We start from the raw sequence: 18713 nt of genomic DNA, 5'->3' as shown, positions 1-18713 counted from the left end.
GAGCGCAGGTGGTGACAATCTCCAGCTGATTGTGGCGTGTTGTCCAGCTGATCCGGGATATGACTGTTCGGCTTGTGAAGTAACCAATTTGTTGTCCGGTGTGAAAAGATCCTTAATCCAATGCGATATGTTTCTTAAATTGTCGCGGTTTCACTCATAGAGTACGATTCTACTTAATGTAATGGCAATTTAAATGTCCCCAGTGTCTTCAGACTCGCAACCCGACATATTTGTTGTGCTGGGTTACTGAATAAACTTCTTTACTCAAGTAAGTAAAGTCCCAGTCGAGTCCTTGTTAGTGTCCCAGTCGCAACTCCCTTCTCAAGTTGGAAGCAGCCTTGAGAAGGGAGGAGATCGCTCAAGCAGCGACCTTTTTTAATTTAGCCTTCCTGCGCACTCTTGGCCAGTGCTAGGGGGAATGGGAGCCGACGTGCCCCGTCTCCTCTGCCTCTGTGATACAAGTAACCTCTGGCTGACATTATATTGTTTATTTACAAGTCCTTACGTTAAAATGAAACACTTTTTAAACCATAATGAAGAGTCATTCAGCTTTACTCTTTCACAAAGTCCATGTAAAAAACATGAGTGGCCAAAACAAAATTGGCACATTTGCACGACAAGATGCCTTTTGCAGTCTTTATGTAAATATTTATAAAACTCTTAACACATTTATGAACTCTGATTTAACCACTGGTCTACCTAACGAGAATAAAATAACAATCAATACAAATGTGTGGTGTTGTTCACATGTTAGACAATGAAATGGGACAAATCTGCCATGAAAATACTCCCATCTCTCTTACGTCACTACATTTTGGTCTGACAGACCGCAACATTAAAGGAATGGTATGCTAATGACACTCATTTTTAAATAATTATCATCCGATAAAACAGACCAGTCTCTGCCAGTCTTTTTTTTTTTTAATCCGATGACATTATCAGTGATTTTAAACTGATATATACCGAAATAACATCAACACTGTGGGTGCCGCCATTTTTCCGGACGTGACGTAAACCATGCGTTTGGTTTTCGAAGACACGTTGATCTCCATGTTATTTACTGTAGTTTCTCTCTTCAAATATGCCTCACTGTATCGCGAAATATTGCCACAATTCTGATAGGAACAATCCACGGAATGCTCGGTTCCATCTGTTGCCAAAAGGTAAGCGTAAGAAGTACATTCGGAGGCAGTGGCTAGCGAAATGTGGCCGGCCCGAACCGAAAGATTCACAGGCTCATGTATGCAGCGAACATTTCAAATTTCCGGACGACTACTCTGAGAGTATGATAAAACATAACATGGGATTTATGGAACAACCATTACTCAATGGAGATGCAGTACCATCGGTCTTTCTGGTGTCATCACCGACCAGGACACCCAGTTCGGCCAGTAGAGAAATCGCCCTCTGCAAGTGTGAAGCGACGGAGGAGCAGAAGTAGTGCTCGGAGTAAGAATAAGGTATGTTATAGCGCATTTCCATTGCAGCGGCTAGCCCCGTTTTAACGTCCTTTAGCGTCCAGGCCAGGACAGTTTTTGGTGGCCTTTCCATATAGCGTAGTACCGGCTAGTGTGTATTTTACCCCAGTTTTTTCCGGCCCCATACAATCGTGATTCTATGGCAGGGACAACGAAGCTGAGTATGCTAAACTAGAGAGGGAATCGCTAGCAAGGGTGGTACTACATGCATACATATAGTATCTATATCATCTTCCCATTATACACACATGCATTTCCAAACATCTGGAATACCTAATGTTGCAAATGTATTATCTTTTCAATTTACACACGGCATCTATTGCACGTCTGTCCGTCCTGGGAGAGGGATCCCTCCTCTGCTGCTCTCCCTGAGGTTTCTCCCATGTTCCCTTTAAACTGTGGGTTTTCTTCGGAAGTTTTTTCCTTGTACGATGTGAGGGTCTAAGGACAGAGGGTCTAAGGACAGAGGGTGTCGTATTGTCATACTGATATGTATGGCTGAATTCCCCCATCCCAATCTTCACATTGGTCAAAACGTCTTCCTCTGCTGACGAGTCCGAACCCAAATACTCCACCATGTTTCCGTGTGTTGACAAAGTGAACGCATGGATGACGTCACGACCATCACGTGACTACTGAAAATGGCGGCGGCCAGACGGAATATACAGGTCTTGATAAAAAAGAGCTATAAAATCATTATTTACCGGGGAATATCGCTGATTTCTTCAGGGTATGGTTTAAACATAATGTTTCACTAAATACTGAAGTTTTGATTATTATCTAATGAGTGGACCATTCCTTTAAAACAACGGACTGTGTGTGGTAACATTAACTTTTACCACAAGTTATTTAATTGTTTAAAGGCACCCAAAGCCGGGGGAATTATTAATGCCAAAGTTCATGTTGGCTTTGAAGGCACCATAAGTGTCCAAAAGAGGAAGCTTTAAAAATGTTGGCACAGGTATTTGCCATTGGGAATGTTGACGTTGTAGAACATAGGAACTGAAGGCGTGGCAGAGGACTCATACCAGCAGGAGGCACACATGGCACACGTGTAGCGAACATTAACACCTCCTCCAAGGTCACTGAGCTGTCATTTTCTAAAAAGTAGAGAACATTGGAATCAATTGACAGTAAATACTATCTACATCAACACCGGAACTTTTTATAATCTGTGTGTATAACAATCAAACAAGAGAATCGAGACTATCTTGACTATTGTGACTGTGACTATCTTCACAATCGAGAAGATAGTCTGCCCAGTAAACTCATAGCGTTCTCTTCCTGAGTCCTTCTGTTGCTTCCCTGTTGACTACGTTCAGGCTGGAACAGATGTTCCATCTCTGCAGCAGACCGCTTCACATCGGCATGACGGAGAGCAGGGGTCAGAACCGTCGGATGCAGAGCTGTCAGAAACTGCAAACGTTCAAGTCCAGCCTTGAATCTAAAATACGATTAAAAGATGCATGCAAAGATACATGTGCATCATGTAGAAGTAAGTAAGCAAGAAAATGGGACAACAGCAACACGTTTTTCATAATTATTTTAACAATGAAATACAAAAACCTACTTTTCGATGGCAGTGTTGTTCCTGTGGATTATGTACCACTTCAGGTAATCCTCTACAATCATTTTTTTCTTCTTCACATGACCTGACATGTGTGAAGCACCCAGCAGTCTGCAACATGGCACTGTTCCGTATCATCAAGTCCTGAAGGATCTCCACTGAGGGTGAATTCTGAATCTAAAAGAAGAGATAACAGAGTCCCACACATTTCAAATATGACATGTAATTATAAAAAATGGTAATGCCAGAAGTATATCTTGAAAGAATGGTTTAAGTGGACAAAACTCTCTTTACCTATTCTAGAATTTCACACCCTTCTCATACCTCTTGTAGGACTTTCCCTATCTCCTCATCTGTAATGTCTCCGACAGATGCCTGAGACTGCTCTGCCCTGAGATGTAGCTGACCCAGATCTTCTGACAGAAAATTAGGACCAGGTCCACCATGCACACAGCAATCATCTTCCCTGCTAAATAATACTCATCCTCTCTGATAGCTGTCCAAGATAATGCAGAATAAAGAAATATTAAATCAGTTTCCATATTTGAAAACACTGCAAGGTTGAAATATGGGTTCTTTTAAAAACATTATACACAAAACAGAACCTGTTGAATTGTAGACCAGGTCGCGGCTCTCCACAGGTCCATCAAATATGGGCGTGTGTTCAGCTCTTTCATGAGAAGGGAGAGGAATTCTCTCTTGGGGCCACCTGTATCGAGACCTTCCTCAAACCTCCCTTCATCGTCAGAGAATTTCACCAGGATGTCTTTCTTTTCTGAGAATGTTGCCCTTTTGAATCCTCCGACTGCTCCATCCCAGATGTTCGAGCGACGGATGTTAAATCTGCTGACAGCTCGATGGTCTATCTCTAGGGCCAGGTTTGCAGTTATCTCAGAAAGTCATTGCCTGTCATCAGATACATTATGACCATGTTAAATGGTACACCATAGCACACATTTTTGATCAGGAAAATTAACAACCACAGTTGAAGTAAGGGTAACTTTTCTCTTACTTTGTATCCTCTGGAATGACTGCACTCAACACTGTCCGAGTCATCCTTATCCTCTATTACAATGGGCGCATCCAGCTGAGTCTATTTGCTGAGAAATTGACATACACAAGTTTACATTGTTGTTGTTTTCATATAAAGCATACTTGAATTGTAGAAAGGAAAGTATAATACCTATAGCACGCAGTTTCCAGCACACCTCCTGATGTTCCTGGGCCCTCTTGTGAGTCAGAAAATAAGACCTGAATCACAAACCATAACGGGGATAGGACAGGTAAGTTGAAGTATTTTAAATCATGGCTATCAGAGGGCTGATTTAGAAAGAAAAGACTATTCTAATGTACACAAACGTGGATCTCTGGGTCAGTGTGACACATTATTTCATGTACCGTACTTTACGGACTATAAAGCGCACCTGCATATAAGCCGCAGCAGCTACATTGTCCGTCTGTCTTGCTCTCGTTCCGTCTCTCGGTTCCACTTTTACTTTGGCGCGCTACCTGTCTCACTCTTTTCCGGCCTCCAGCTTTTCCTGCTGGCGCCCGCCGCTTAAAGGTGGCGGGTGCGGACCGGTCCTAGAGCCCATAAAGGTGGTTAATTGTACCTGTAAAATCTATAGATTTAGGAGGTCCCCTAGTGGCCGTTAGCTGTACAGAAAAAATGGGGGGAAAAGTCGCGGCTTATAGTCCGAAAAGTACGGTAGTTTAAGACATTAATTGTGTGACAATATTTTCAGACGAGGCTAAATGTAACAATAGACAATGTTTAGGAGCCACAATTACCGGAGCTGCTGAATCAGCGCCTGACTCCATCTGCAGGTTCCCATACCTGGAAGTAAAAAACAATATATCAGTGTGACACTTTTTGACAGAACTAGAGCTTAACACATTTGAACTTAAATATTGAATTATATTATTCTGACTGATAGTGTATGTGATTTGCGACAGGGGGAATGATCCTTCTTACATTATCACTTTCAGTGAAAAACATACAAATTATTATGGTGTGATTTTGCACTAAATAAAGTTGTTTTCTTAAGTTTGTAAAATATGTGTAGGCCAGGACGCTGCAACATTTACCGCAATTTAAAATGCTATTTTGGGACATGTTTCATCGTAAAAATATGCCGGCATGATGTCCTTCCAAGAATTGAAAGATGTATAATGTGCCTGGCTCTTCCTTCTTTTTCTATTTACAACTACGTACTGCCATGCGCACACATGGAGTTCCTTGGAATCAACCTCTGCCAACACATCAATTGGTCAAGGTCATATTAAGTCCAAACAGTGTGAGCGGCACTACTTCATATATATATAAAAAACTGCAAGATAAATTAACCGGATATATTGGCATCTCTGCAGTATGGAACGCAGATCTAAAAAATGATACGCAGACTATTGATTGGAAGAGAATATGGAATAATATCTCCTTAACATCGCGTAACCACAATCACCAATTGATACAGTATAAAATGATACACAGATATTACCTGTCAACCAGAAAATGCTGTCACTTAAGGATGATTCCAAGCCCCATATGCCTTCTCTGTAACCAAAAGACTATTGGCACATATGTACACATGGTTTATGAATGTACTGCAGTAAGAACGAAAAGAAAAACAATAAAAAGTTGGTCACAAAAAAAAATATGCCGTCTATGTGAAATCTAGAAACATTTTCACTTCCAGATAGAATCTACAATATAAGCGATCTAAGACATGTAGTACTCACTAATGTGTCAGCTGCATTGAATTCTGCAGAAGTTGGACTCATGATGATCACCTCTGAATCCGATGAGTTGGATTCAGAGCTGGTTTCCTGAGCTGTGAAATACAAGAACAGGTATAAGAGGATGTTAGACTACTCAGAACAACAGAGTGCTTTCCTTGACAAACAAATACATTTAAAAAGCTCTTCTTGGTTGGTAATTCATTTCACAATTACTTACCAGATGTAAAGAAATCTTCAGCTGTACAGTGTGATACGTTGGTAGGCCTTCCCCACTACCTCTTTGTACTCGTTTAGAGTGAAGGGTACTTCTGTTCCTGGTATATTAGTTATCTTTGTACCGTCAGGGTAGAGCAGTACGTAGGGACCGCCATGTACATTTCTGTCAACGGTCTTCATTTTTTGCTCTGCACTCCGGAAAGTCCGAAATAACTCCAGTGTGCTTTTTCCTGTAGCCTCTGCTTGAAATAACAGTCCAATCAATCGTCAATGATGATGTGCATCCTTCATTTAGAATTTTTTGGGATTCATTTTTCTAAACCTTTATTTTTGACGAATCTACGCGCTCCGATCGGGTACGCGCTCCGATCGGGAATGCGCTCCGATCGGGTACGCGCTCCGATCGGGAATGCGCTCCGATCGGGTACGCGCTCCGATCGGGAACACGCTCCGATCGGGTACGCCCCCCGGACAACATTGCAAGCAGCAATTATGGGAGCCAAACAATCGGTCCGCTTAGTACGGGCACAAGCTCTGAATGGCCATGCCCCGAACGGGCACTGCACTAGTTTTTAAATAACACTAACACATTTGGAAAGACTAATCAGTACTACTTTCAACGCTGGCTTAATACAAGGAATATCCCAACATGGATTGCAAGTGTGTCTTAATCACGACATTCCCCACTGACACGGGCAAGACAAGCCTCAGGCAGTTAAACACGCAAGAATACTGTGTGTGTGTGTGTGTGTGTGTGTGTGTGTGTGTGTGTGTGTGTGTGTGTGTGTGTGTGTGTGTGTGTGTGTGTGTGTGTGTGTGTGTGTGTGTGTGTGTGTGTGTGTGTGTGTGTGTGTGTGTGTGTGTGTGTGTGTGTGTGTGTGTGTGTGTGTGTGTGTGTGTGTGTGTGTGTGGTCTAGATTTGAAATGGTTCAAGCTGCACGGATAAATCGAGCAGAATCAGTTTTCACAGACAAGCAAACAACTTGAAAATAGCTTTCTGCAGTTTTGATCAAAGCTATGTTCTAACATTATACACTACACACATAATCTGCTCCCACACACAAAATAACGTCATTTAAAGTCATAAATACGGCAGCGACAGATACATCCTGTGTAACTTTAACATTATAAACTTACCCATGAGATGTTTCCTGGAGATCCCCCAGCCTTCTTCTTCTCTCGCATAAAAAACCGCATGTGCATCAGCAATAATAGTCCCCGGTAATTCACTTCCGTTGTGGTTTTTTTATTTGCATCGCGGCGTTTTTATTTGCGCGGCGTTTCCGTTTCTTTTTATTTGCAGCGTTATTTTTTATTTGCAGCACCCTGGCCTCTCAGGGCCACCGTACAAAACCCTCAAAGTACACCCTGTAGCGAGTACAATTCTAACACAGAAAATACCTCCCCAAAACGCCTCGTTGGTGAAACGTCATCATCCATTTGATTCTTCTGGGTACGAGATTACGTAAGCAAGTACCTGGAACGAAATGGACCAATCCGTGGAGCCGTTACGTTAAGCTGATTGGTCCAAATTGACCAATCCACGGACTTCCTCACACACTCAGTGCAGGCAGCTCTGCTGATCTCTCCTCCCTGGCTGCAGGCTGATAACAGACAGTTGGGATCGCGGAGAAATCCTCTCTGCAGACCCATTCTCACAGCGTCTATCAACCTTTCTCTTACTCAATATCAAGCCACACTTATTGTTTTTACTTCGGCTGTGACTTTGTGTGTGCTCAGGGTGAGTTTGGCTGTGTATCGCTAAACAAGGAAAGACACGGAGCTCAGCGCGATTCACAATGTCCCAACCAATCAGAGCACACTGTGCTCACAGGGAGGGGGGGGGCTGGAGCTACAACGAGCCGTTAAAGGCAGAGAGTGAAATTCAGTGAATACGTAGTTTACAGAGATGCTGTTTGAGAAACCAATGTGAGTTTGGAAAACTGCACAATATAAATCTATTCTAGTAGACCTCAACAATGGAATTATGATCAGTGGAAATGGCCATGACACGGGACCTTTAAATCATTTGACAAACACATGTATGTGAAAAAAAGAGATATATTTATGTTCAATACAGTACAATGAATATTTAGGTATTACATTATACATTCTAGGTATTCAGGTAGCGCACCAGACCCTCTCGTATGCCCCTGCACTCCTCTGCACCTTGTGCCACTGCTACCCCTGGCTGGCTCTGCTGCTGCTGGTGCATCCCACCCATCATCATAGGCCTCTCCATGACGCAGAGGTTATGCAGAGCACAGCATGTCCGCACCATGGATTTCACAGGTTTCACATCACAGTCATTTCGTTTCATGAGGCAACGCCACCTTCAGTCTACCAAAAGCGTTTTCTACCACTACCCGTGCTCTGCACATTTTCTTGTTGTATGTCACATGTTCGTCTGTCAGCCGTCCAGTGTCAGGGAATGTTTTTATGAGCCAGTTTTGCAAGGGATAGGCATTGTCTCCCAGGATGTAATAGCCAGCATTCACCCCACCAATGTTCCTGGTGCAAGGTGGAAATAGTTGCCGCGACTAACTCCCACAATGACGACAGTGTAGTGATCACTTATTAACACACTGACACATATTTCACACATGGAACTACACGTTGGGGGTATTGTTTCCGCACGGACATATATGTGGTTAACTATATAGAGAGGCGAAGTCCCTCCCTTTCCGGGGGACCTCCATGGGACCTTATTTTGGAAAAAGTATGTATTGAAGTCAATGGAGAGAGAAGTTATCTTTTGATCCCGTTTGAATTGTGCCACGAATTACACATGATGTTTGTCAATTTAAAAGATAATTTTGCGAGTCAAAAACATAGCAATGTGTCGTAAAACTGTGAAGTAACACATGTTTTTGTGTGAAACGCTCAATGAACTACAACTCCCGTCTCGCATACGTCATCAACACCAAGATGGCCGTCACGTCGGCACATTTCACCTCTTTCTTTCAGAATGAAGTGAAAAGTATTAAAATAGGTGAGAATCACTACAAGTCTGGGCATGTTGAGAACTGTACATACATATATATATATATTCACTAATTTTCACTATATTCACTCTGTTTATTTATATTTCCTAGATAACCACAACTAGTGCTGCGTACCTGGACTCACATTCAGGTTCAGGTCCGGACTCAAGTCCAGAGGTTCAGGTTCAGGTCCGGACTTATAAGTCCGGACCTGAACCCATGGCTTGTGTCAAGTTGTGTGAGTAACTAGAGTGAACTTATTGTGAGCTAATTATCAATTGAAAATGAACTCATAATCAACTCAAATTCAAACTCATCAGGTTTATTGCGCTCCCTTCTAACTTGTGTCTACATTTCTCTACAAAGTACAAATGTAAAAAAAAAAAAAAAAAGTATTTCATTGACCAAACTAAAGTAACCAAACAGTCCCTGAGCTGACTGAGCCTAAATCCCTAAAACGTTGCTGAAAGGTAGAGTGTAGAGTAGACTATACGCATTACACTGTTACACACCTACTATACAGGCTACACTGTAGTGACTGTACAGTCAGAGTGTACTGTACTGTCTGTACACCATGTCTTTTCTACAACTCTACATGTGTACATTATACAGTACATACTACATACATAGTGATGTACATACATACTGTTAGAAATGAAAATCAATGTTGATATGGCGTAATTTTGAATTAAATACACTATTTAATTTAAATCAATTTTATTCTGAAAAAACCGAAAGTTCACACTATTAACTTAATACTTTTATTCTGAAAATTATTCACTTCCGGTTAGCATTAGCATGTGGCGAAATGCTACGTTTTCAAACCGTGAATCGAAGGTGAAATGACATGTGATGTTGGACACTGAGCACACTGGGATTAGCACTCATTTATTGACGCTGAATAACGTTTATCAGGGAATGTTTAAATAACAACAGACACCAGAATATACGTAAGTGCTAGTTTTTTTGCGAGTCCAAGTACCGGTTCCCGACGTTCCGGTTTTAACCGGACTTGAACCGAAACTTTTTACAAGTCCAGTACCGGTTCGGCGTACCGGTACACAGCACTAACCACAACATAACAAACGAACATCCTGTAACACCATAACTCCTGTGAACAATTACAGTTTGGATATCTACACCCCCTGGATTGCTGCAATCTTTCTGACAGAAGATTTAGGCCAGACTTGTATACACCAGCATTCTTTATTCATCATTTCACACTTATGTTGTTCACCACAGCCTCTGATGTATGCATTTATAAGTTCTCAGTGCCAGGCGAGCAACTTGCCCGATTTGAACACGTTTTTGAGGCCGATAGCCAGTTCTGCTGCAGTGGAAACAAAACATACTGGTTTCGCGTTTGGGCATCGGCACCAGCTCTGAACCGGAACCATCTCATTGGAAAACTGGTTCTGTTGGGTTTTACCTGATCATCACATCCTCTCTTCTACCTGCGCATCACTCACACACAGGGGCGCCGTAAGGGGGTGAACAGTTAGGACGATTCTAACTTTTTTGACTGACAGGGGCCCCAAACATTTTTAGAACATTCAGAAAAAAAATGTAAGTAACCTTTCATCAATCATCAATAATTAACATTAATATAACGTCATATTGATGATGTACTCACTAAACTTACGATTCATTTAACTTATTTTCTTCCAAAAGTTAATTATCCAAAGCATCGAACACCCCCCTCTATTTACATGTAATGGTTTGGTCCTGCCTCCAAACGCTGTGCACGCACTTAATTCTAGCAGCAGAGAGTGAGAGCATGTGAGGAGGGATGCTAGTACTTACGTGCGTACAATGTCTCAACGACTCACAAAGTCAGGCTTTCAAAAAGAAAGGAGAGAAAGACAAGAGAGAGGGACTAAAGGGCGACAGTATGTCATCCAGTTTTAGCTAAGCGTGGTCCATTGTAAATAATTGTTTTGAGGTTTTTCATTTCACTCGTCTTTTAGCTGACATTTAATAAGTGCAGGTACATTTTTAGCAGCTATTCATACTAAACCAGTTGTCCCTCCCCTGGTGCCAGGACCAACTGATCCACATTTAGGCTCAGCAGCCCTGTCCCCCCATAAGGCTTTGCAGTCTTGCCATGCTGTCCATTGAAACATCCGAACCCCTAAAAAATAGTTTTTTGTAAATCCACGTTTATTTTGAAATGCGACTTCCGACTGATTTCGATAGAGCAGGTCACTCAGTGTTTGATCATCTTTCGTCAAAAGCACAATAATGAACACACATAAAACACAGATGCATAAATAGCTAAATATTTGTTTTAAACTTAATATCTTTTATCATTTACCATTAGTTAATTTCCCTCATCAAACTATCAAATCAAAACCAGCTTGCCGCTTTAAAGATTTACTTCAAGGCAATCACTAGTCACAAGCATTTTAAAATTTAGGATCCTAAGAGATCCAGCTAAGGTATACACTTCACAGTTGTGATTTTATCAATCTGTAATCTGCAAAAGTGCAGTGTCCACAATTTTAGGATTACTTTTACGTTTACTTAAATACGCTTTAGTCAAGAGTAAGGCACTTAGTCAAATACATTCATTTTAGTCAAGTACATTGTTCAAAATCTGAAAAGGAAAAGTTAGGCAAATATTCAAAGACTTTTGTAAAAACCTGGAAAGGAAGGATTAAACGTTCTTAAAACTTGAATTATTACATTTGTGAATGCTACCACTGATCTGTACCAAATGAAGTCTCTCAATTATTCCTATTAGCCATACTTACCTGAGCATCTACTTATGGTACTTGGAAAGGATTCTTCTGTGTTTATCTAATGTTGAATATAGAATATCAATTTCTTTAAATTATACTTCTCTAATTTGAGGATCAAATATGCTACATAACGGTTATATGAAATATTATAAATATTTGTTTTGGGCCAAAACTGAAATTAATCCAGTACTTGAAACATCATTGTAGGTCTTTCTGTGCATGGATAATACTTTAAAGAGTATTGTTGTTAAGACTGATTGCTGGACGATTAAGGATATTAACATTATCTGTGATAATAGTAGAAATATCTTATTATTCAATACTTTATAATCTGAACATATTAATTAATTAATTTAGTTTAGTGCGAAAGTGTAATCTGATCCGGCAAAAATATATGTATCACCACTATTCAACACATGTCTGGTCATTGGACGAGAGCTGGAAGAACGTGTCCTTCAGTCCACCTGACTCGTTCTCCTCCTCTCTTTATGACACTGAGTGTCTGGTGTGTGTAAAGGCATCATGATACTGTAGATTAGCACTGAGGTGCTGATTGGCTCAAAACTCTTCTTCATCAGAGCGCCATATTTCAACCCCCCAATTGCTCTGCTTTTGTGGCTCATTCAGTGAGCACTGTAGTTGATCCCCCCAGTGAAATGGAGGCTCATCTGCCTGCATTCCTTCTGCTGTCTGCTTGAGAGCAGTGCAACTGCGTATTCCAAGTGGCACATCCAGATGCCCCCCCTCCGTGATGGGAGAGGTTAGGAAGACATCTGCTCCTCCAAGAAACAAGGAACCTTGTATGAAGCCTCTGAAGCCCTCGCTCGTCCTGCAGAGTTGTCTGCTTGAGCCCACCGAGCAGAAAGATGAAGAAGCATCCCATCTCCTCAGAAAGTTGAAGATTAGAATCCTCTCATCTCGAACGACCTCGTGCCTCCTTGCCCGTGGCTGGGGTGCTCTCTGCAGCCGGAGAGTGGGACCCTCTCTCTCTGACCCTTGGCCTTCAGAGCTGTCCTAGTTATTGGGTTAACACTTGATAGGGATGTTTTCCTGAGACAACTCAAGGTAATGGATTAGCACATTATCATTCAATTACAAAAATAGGATAGGCCCCTCAGAATTATTTGGGAGCCTTCCTGACACATGCACATGCATAAATGTAAGGTTTGTGTTAGTCATTTAACATGCAAGAATCATATACTCATCAGTCCAAAGCAGAGACATGTTATTTTAAGGTGAGCCAGTCCCTGTGGATATAACCCCTTCTCAATGATTCTAAATGTTATATTAATTCACCATTTACCGTTTGATAAAAGATTAGTTTATCAGGAGTACATTTCCTCTTCCATAAAACATAGGTTTGAGAAATAAATGTTCCAATATAAAATCAATTACTCAATATAATGGACTCTTCCCTCCCTTTTGTTAAATGAAATAGTGCAGCAGAATGTTGCAGTAGAATTTGCGGTCTGCACAGTGTTATAAGTTCACCGCTCAGTGTCAGTAAATATCGTGCAGTTAGTATTGGACTTCAAGATGGATGCAAACCTGTAGAGTTATGTAAAGCATAAATGAGTCGGTTGGGTTCTGGAGGTGTGGTTACAGCATTGAGCTCGGTTGGCGTGGCCTGGGCCTGGTGGTGGGGCCCAATGTGATCTGGCGGCGCCCCTGCTCACACACAACTGGATGGTGATTGGACGATCCCAGAGGACAAAACATTTAGACTTATTTGTCAAATATGATGAAGACCAATGAAGGCCAGGTGGTATCTCACTGCATTAGTGTGAGGACAGAGAGGGCTGAGGTGTGTGTGTGTGTGTGTGTGTGTGTGTGTGTGTGTGTGTGTGTGTGTGTGTGTGTGTGTGTGTGTGTGTGTGTGTGGTGTGTGTGTGTGTGTGTGTGTGTGTGTGTGTGTGTGTGTGTGTGTGTGTGGGTGTGTGTGTGTGTGTGTGTGTGTGTGTGTGTGTGTGTGTGTGTGTGTGTGTGTGTGTGTGTGTGTGTGTGTGTGTGTGTGTGTGTGTGTGTGTGTGTGTGTGTGTGTGTGTGTGTGTGTGTGTGTGTGTGTATAGAGAGGAATGCCCTTGGTTCAGCCTGTGTGATAATTAATGGCTGTCAGCGTCTCTTTAGCAGAAGAAGGCGCTGACAGAAATCACTCCAGAAACGCAGGGACTGTGTGAAGAAGAGAAGATCCAGGTCACCGAACCTGGGATATCGCCCTCATTTTCTGCCATTTGAGGAATTCCTGCACATCTGCGTAAGCTGTGAGAAAGTGACACTGATCTCTCAACACCAACATTACAGAAATACACTTTTACTACAGTGTACCAACCCTGAGGGGGAAGGGATAAGCAAAGGTCGGAGTAACATGGTAGCTATTCTATTTTATCAGTTGTATTGCGTTGCACTGTTGGAGTAGCCGGTGACCTCAGATGTTCATATACATATATATATATATACACTGTATGTACAGGTGCCAATAACATTATTAAAAAAGCCAATAAGGTATCATTTTATTAATTCATGTACCTTCGTTATTCATGTTTTATTATCTTTGCTTTTAAATGAGTGCTTTGAAATGCCATTTTATAATATGTTTCTTAATGCTCTTAAAGGTGGGGTAGGTAAGTTTCAGAAACCGGCTCGAGATACACTTTTTGTTATATTCCATGGAATGCTCTTAACATCCCGATAGCAATGAATATCTGAAGTATATCTTAAATTTCATCTGTAGAAGCCGTAATACTGTAAAAAGTACGATGGCCTACCTGCCTGTCAGCCTTCCATCGGGGCACAAACTTACCTCGTGCCCTCATTGGTCATGTGCGCGTTCGTGTGTGTTGGAGGAGGGGCTCTGTGAGGAAGTGGCAGATTTTCTCCGGTTGTGTATTTTCAAATTCTAGCGATCTCGAGCCGGTTTCTCAAACTTACCTACCCCACCTTTAATGTGTAAAGCACTTTGAATTGCCTTGTGTTGAAAGGTGCTTTATAAATAACCTTGCCTTATCCGTTGTGACAAACTCCATACGTAACAAACAATGAAATAACTTAAACAATACTTTCATACTTGGATATTGTGATATTAAAATCATTGTCCTTTCAAAAGTGTACACATGAATCACCGTTGAACAATTACATGTTATTATCGATGTCTAATTTAAAGCCAATTGTTCTTGTTTATTGGCTTTTATCCGTGAGAATCTTAAGTAAAATTTTGTCAGTTAGTTCACAATATCGTCGATTTGTCCGATACTTTTTCATACAAAATGTAGTAACTCAAGTTGTGATCAAACCAGCAGACCATGAGGATTTCTTGATAACATTCAGTACATGTTCTCATATTAAATCACTATCATATCAAGAGTATTTCATTATGGATCTAAGCAGGCCGTCCGTATCCAAACAATGTGTTAATTTAAAAAACACTGCAGACAATCGTACCTCTATGCATTCTTTAAAGTCCATAGCCTACTATTATTATTTCAAATCAATACTATATTGAATTTTCATATATTTATCTTGATTTTTGTACCTCTGCTTTCTTGTTTTACTTTTTAATTCTCTTGAGGATTCAGTTTCATCTCTATGGTATGATGTTGCCTCCAGGCAACATACCCATTTGTTGCCTTTTAGATTCACACAATACATCTCAAATTATGATGCAATACTTTAAAAAAGAGGCAGGACCATAAGGAACCAATAGTAGTGTTTGAATTTGTCCCATGACTCTCTGGTGGCCAATTTGACCCTGTGTGCTGCCTTTCCCACAAGGATCAGCTCAGCCATTTCTCTCCAAGAAATGTGTCTAAAAACGTCACTTCCTGCACATTTCTTGTCTCACAATAATAGGTGAGTAAACCTTCTTTTCCAATAGTTTAATATACTTAATTTGCTAATTAGGTAATGGAAACTTGTTAAAATGCAAATGTTGCCTGGAGGCAACACCGTACCATTATGGATTCACCATGATATTGGGGTATTGTGTGTTTAGTTATAAACTGTTCAAAAGCATACCATTCATCATAGATCTCTACAATTTAACCAAGATACATTTGATGTTAAAGCGAACCCAACGATCTGTGCAAAGATGGGATAAGAAAAAGAAAGAAACATTGCAGGAAAAAGGGCCGGTGAAAATACCCTGGCTGTAAGGGTGAAAGTGCAGTGATCAAAGTGTGTCACTGCTTCATGAGCTTCCACAAGCAGTGAGTGTATTTTGTCAAATGGCTCAATAAAGTTTGATGTAAGATGCCGAGGCTCTTCGCGTATTTATTCCTAAAGGTTGTTTCACAATGGTAGTACAATGTGCCTGCAGGCAACGTTCAGACATGTAATCTTGTTAAAATATAAAAAATAAAGATTTTCACATTTGAACTGGCATGCAATTTAACCTGTTGAGGCTATTTAGTATTTTGCATGTGTTTTTAAATACATGTTGTTCAAATTTGAAACAATAACTCTTTTTCGTAACTTACAAATAATTATTTATTTAAAATGTCTTTAGATTATGTATATGACACCAAAACACTCCACATTTTTTTGTCCTAAATGGCATCATAGTGCGTACCATAGAGGGTTAACTTCTGGACTGTGGGCGATGTGCACACACGATCCAAATAGTGCAAACAATCCCAGTGACAACTTACTTTACGTTTTTAAATGGGAATAAAAGCACTTCAATGGAGGGACGGAGCGGGAAGGAACATCAGGGACAATACAATGTTGGTGGACAGCGCCTCCTGCTGGATGAACATGTAATGACAGGCGCATCCACCTGTGATGGGAATTCGAACATATGGAGAAACACCATGCTTTGTCCCAGATTGCTTAATACAAGTTGCATACAATATACAGAGTAACGGAAACAAAGACTTCTAGAGAATAGTCTGCACTTTCCTAAAAAATCATGTTAGATTCAGTTAATTTCCTAAAGAAGTTCAGATCTAAAGTACCTGATGGATTATTCGGTTTGAATCTGGAATATGAATCTACATTTAACTAAGCATGTGCAAACATCTGAATAATGTTGGCACTCCCATATGGAGAAAACCCATGCTGTGTCCCAAATTGCTCAATAGAAGTGGCATACAATTACCAGCAAGAGATAACATGGAAACCACCAATATGAGGTTTGGTAAAAAGTGGATTTGATGGAGGAGGAGGACATATATTTCTTTTTCTAAACACTAGGGATGTAACGATACCAAACACGGTACGTTAATATCGCGATAACAAGTCCACGGTACGATATTTATTGCGATATTGAAAAATAAGGATTTAGAAAAAAACAAATTTGAAACATTTATTTGGGCTTTTTTCTTTTTTTTTACTTGAATTTTTTTTTCTTTGTTAAATAAGAAATCTGATTGAACAGCATTTTAGTAGGATACTAGTATTTTAAAGTGTCAAAAATATAATAATCAGACCCTTTAGTTGTTCAAGTAACTCATTCACTCATCAGACAGGTTGTTTTTTAGGAATATGAGCACGTCCACATTTCCAGGTAGAAGCTGGGATGTTTGAGCGTTTTCAAAATCCCCTGCTGTGGAAACAACTCTCTCGCTTAGTGCTGGTGTTGCTGGGACAGAGAGACATGCTTTGGCCATGGGGGACAGCAGTGGGTCAAACTGTGTCTCTCCACCACTTCAACAACAATACAGCTGTTGCCAAGAAGGTGAGGCTTATTGACAGTAGGGGTGTTGAAAATAATCGTTTCTACGATGCATTGCGATGCGGACGTGGACGATTCGGTCTCGATGCAGTGACGGAAGATAATCGGTTATAGAGTAGCAACGTTGCTTCCTGATTTTCCGGCCGCGGCTTTACTATAACGTTTTTTCTGTCACTTTAATATCAAATCGGTCGGTGACGCAGAGATCAGGGAACAGACGTGACAGCGGCACAGCAACACGGAGCAGTCTGCTTTATCCACCAACACAAGAACACCAGTCCAGAACCCACAGCAGAAGGACCCGCTCCGAATCACTCCGTGTCGCTGCGGCTCAGAGACACAGGGTGTGTCTCTGAGCACGGAGTGTGACAGGGATTTATGTTTTTCAAATATAATCACGTTACAATCATGTCAGATGTTTGGTGGATTTAATTAAGTCTTGGATTGCAAAGTATGAATGTCCTCTAGCAATTTTCAGACGATATATACGTGTGTAAAGTTTGTGAAGGCAGGAGGAAAAAAGCTTCCGCGATCACCGTCTCCTCTCCGTTACTCCAAGCCCCGCCCCCTCCCTGAAAATAATGAGTGACAGGCTGATAGTGACCCGCAAGAAACGTTGTTATTCACTTAATCACTGAGATATAATGAAGCTAATTTAATCTCATACATTCATGGGATTTATGTAACAGTAAGACAGAGAATGTAAGTGTGCACCCACATGCAGTATTTTTGTTTGTATATGCTGTTGTAAATCCTCCTGTTGTCTGCTGTGTTCAGACTCAAATCCTGTGTGTGAGGCCTCATTCAGGACATTCAGTGTCCTTTAACAGAAGGCCGTGGCTAGAAGCTGCAGCTAGACTGCAGAAGCATTAGCTTTTTGTTTTTGAGGATGGAACATCTTCACACACGGAGGCTAGACCTATACAATTCATTTATTTTGGTTTATAAATTAATGTCAAGACATTTATGTTATTGATTTCTGAAGCACTTTCTAAATAATAAAAAGAGAGTTCATATGTATTTACTGCATCTATGCATTGATGGAAAATAAGCCATGTGCAGTAATATAGAAAATTGAGGATGCAACGCATTGGTATGAATCGTGATGCACCGGGATATCGAACCGAATCGAATCGTTGACAGGATAATCGTAATCGAATCGAATCGTGAGACCAGTGAAGATGCACAGCCCTAATTGACAGAGATATAAATATACTGTTGGTACTTGTCCATGTCTCTAGGTATGTACATGTAGCCCTGTGTTCTGTTGTTTTGTGTTCATGTTGTAACCTACTTGCTGCCATGTTGGACAGGTCTCCC

Source organism: Pseudochaenichthys georgianus, unplaced genomic scaffold (genome assembly GCF_902827115.2).
Source record: "Pseudochaenichthys georgianus unplaced genomic scaffold, fPseGeo1.2 scaffold_547_arrow_ctg1, whole genome shotgun sequence".
NCBI classification, from domain to species: Eukaryota; Metazoa; Chordata; class Actinopteri; order Perciformes; family Channichthyidae; genus Pseudochaenichthys; species Pseudochaenichthys georgianus.
This window is presented reverse-complemented; position numbering follows the sequence as displayed.